A 3,566-nucleotide genomic window follows, 5' to 3' on the forward strand; every position below is an offset into this window, starting at 1 on the left:
CATGTCTCTGTCTCTTTTATTTGGTCACTCAAAGGCACGAGGACAGCTGTCAGTCACACAGCAACAGAACCCTCATATCAAATCGTCTCAGTGTGAAATCCTATTCTCTCTCTCTCTCTATCTCTCACTCCCTCTCACGCAGGCACACACAAAGCACAGCATATTTTTGCACAGACCTGCACAGTATGAGTCAGACAGAGGTGCTGATGTCATGACGGATGCTGTTGTCATGGCAGCGGTGCGGTGGTCGGGACACATGCTGTAGTCTGATGACAGTGTGGGACACGTGTGTGTGCCACTAATAGGTCTGTATTCATAACAAATGGCACAGTAATGATACATTCCCTACTCTAAGTCTTTACCGTAGCCTCTCACCTGTTTTAGAAAACTTTCTAGATGTTTTTTTTTAAACTGTACTACATTCTCTCCATCTCCTCTAGAGGACAATTGCTCAAACTATGTTCAATGACATCTATTAGATGCTGGCGAGAGGATTATTTCCCCTATATATTAAAACTGCTTTTTACCCAGAAGACCTTTCTGAAGAATACTGACTTAAAATCTGCTGTCTGCTGCCATCTGCTGATCTTACTGCTTATTTTCCGCTTTCAGTGTGGCTTATTATTATTTATTTATTTCATGATTTATTCATTTAGTGAACTTTTTTGTTATTATTTTAGCTGTGCAGGCTCAGGTTCAGACCTTTGCCTTTTATTTTCATACTTGTACACGATATGTGCTTTTATCATAGTGGAATCATGTCCATTTAAAGGGCTCATTTCCAAAATGTTTCTTTTGTTTTATTTTTAACCCTGAGGTTCACTTATGACAGTTGTGTCAGTTTATGTAGCAAAAAAGATGCAGTTCATTTTCCACAAACATTTTCCAACCTCTCATTATCACTTAAACAGGCTGTTTTTGTTACTGTGACTTTAAGATTGATATATGTAAATGAGCTCTGTTCTGATTGGTTGCCTTGTTTTCTGTCTCATTCAAAAAGTAGAGTTTGGGCTGAAAAACTCCTTATAACTTAAGCATGAATAGGTGGCATTAAACTGCTGTAGGCTGAATAGGTGGCCTTTTTTTATGACATCTCAAAAACAATGAATTCAATATGCACTGTATAGACTGACCACTTTGTCTGCTAATTACTTTACAATGCTAAAAGAAAATGATTTCATCTTTGGTATTTCCATAGTATGACAACCAAAAAGTCTTCTTTGGACTGCTTATTAGTAATTAACAGTGTATAATGTAGAATTTGACTCAATGAGTCAATTGGATGGGCTGCAAATTACTGACTTCATGAACCAATGTGGTCATTTTTGCTGCCAATTACTTTAAAATGCATCAGTAAAAGTACATCATCTATTGTCTTTGCATAGTATGACAGACTTTCAACCAAAAGCGTCTTCTTTGTTCAGAATACTTTTTGTTAATGAACATTTTATAATGTGTTGTATTTGGCTTGTAAGTCAAATAGATTGGGAGCAAATTACTGACTTGATGAACTGCTATTTACTTTAAAATGCTGTAGGCCACCTGTCTGTTTTGTGTCCACAGAGATGTGCTGGCCGAGGTTTTTGGGGAAGGAGAGGCTTATGAACGAGCACAAGCAGGTGGAACAACATAAAATCAATTGATTTTCATGTTGACTGAAATAAAAGACAATGCATCACCTTTTAAAATAATTTCATGCATCTGTTATGTTAATTGAATAATAAAAATAACATATTTTAAAATAGAAATAAATAGTGCGAAAAAAACAAATGACCAAATGAATAAATGAATGAATGGAGAATATAGTTAAATCCTAACCAAAGCACACTGACAAATGAGGGGTACTCCACACAGTTAGTCTACCAAAGCAAAGAAAAGACACAGGAAATGCCCACTAAAGCACTATTACAGAATTAGCATGCTAATATTTCACGAGAATAATTCACAACTCGCACCTTAAAGGGCTCAAATTTATGGACAACTGAACTTTCTTCACTATTTTCAAAAATTTCAAGAGTTTGATGTAGTAAATAAACATTGTGAAGGTTCCAGGATGTACAATTCACTCTCCTGTCCACACAGTTCAAAAATGTAAAGTAATTTGCACAAACAGCCCATTTTAAATGTATTGCTTTCGTGGTCATTTAGCTATATCCACCTATTCAGCCTGCACAGCAGTTTAGCTCCAAATATTAATGCTGATGTTAAATAGAGTGTTTCAGCCTGGACAATATAGGACAGCCAATCAGAACAGACCTCATTTACATGTATCAACCTTAAAGACACAGTAATAAAACAGCTTATCCAATGTTATTGGATAAAAAGAATTTGGAAAATGTTAATGGGGAAATGAATTAAGACTGTTTGTGGTAAATAAACCCACATAAACTTTATAAGCAGACTTCAGGGGAAAAATAAAAACAGAAAAATGTAGAATATGAGTCCTTTAACCTTTCCAGCTTCATTCTTTTAGGTGAATATATACACTGAAATATGACAATAAGTTATCATAAATTTCCAAAAGTTCTTTTTTTCTTAATTCATTTAAAATAAAGTATACAGAATACCTGGTCAGTCATGATGAAAACGGTTATTACATTTGATGTATTTTATGGATATTAAAAGCAGTTTTCTGTGATTTACTTTACATGATTTTACCAGGAGCTGCAGGGGGCACAGAGAATGAGGTGAGAGTTTCTGGTGAGGGTCTCAGGATGAGTTCTCTATTCACTTCTTGATGGAACACTGGACGAGAATCTCTAATTACATTTATTATCAAGTTAATCCAGCATAGGTTGAATATTAAAACAAACAAAAGAACAAAGATTTTATAACATATAGAGGATTAGCAAGCTAATCGAGAGAAAGTTAAATAGTAAATAAAATTTAATATCTATTTTATTATTTTGTTTGTACCAGTAACAAACATTTAACTGCTTATGCTGTTTATTTATTTATTTAGCAGCAGAATTTGCACACTGTACACCTCCCCAAAGGTAAATGCCTGTGATGTTTTTTAACAATCGGTCAAAACATTTCTGAGTTCGAGCTGTCTACTTTTTGTAATAATGTTATAAGTGAAAATAAAACAATTTCGAAAAATGATCTCCACATCACAAATTTACAATTTTCTTTTGCTTCATATGCCTGAGCACACATGTGACTTTTTAAATGAGCAAACCATATGGGTAAAATGTTTTTATCTTCATTTTATCAGATTTTGAAGTTATCATATTAAATCTAATTTTTAGGTCACAAGGAACCACTGATATTTAACAAAAACAAGAAAAAATAGATGCAAATTACATGTAATCAAATGAGACACATGAAACAAAAATAAAAGATAGAAAATAGCTATCAAACTACGGTCAGAAAAGGTTCAGTGGCATTTTCTTTAAAATACTAGAATACTTTAAATGAACTGTAATTTTTAATTTTGGCTTAATTCTTAAATTTCTTTCTAAAAAATATTTTGTTGAGGTAAAAAGTTTTGTAAAAAGTTTTATGTTAGGACGGTGACGGACAGTATCCGTTTAGAGACTTTTATTTTGTGTATTTTTCATCCT

This window comes from Colossoma macropomum, unplaced genomic scaffold (genome assembly GCF_904425465.1).
Source record: "Colossoma macropomum unplaced genomic scaffold, Colossoma_macropomum, whole genome shotgun sequence".
NCBI lineage: Eukaryota > Metazoa > Chordata > Actinopteri > Characiformes > Serrasalmidae > Colossoma > Colossoma macropomum.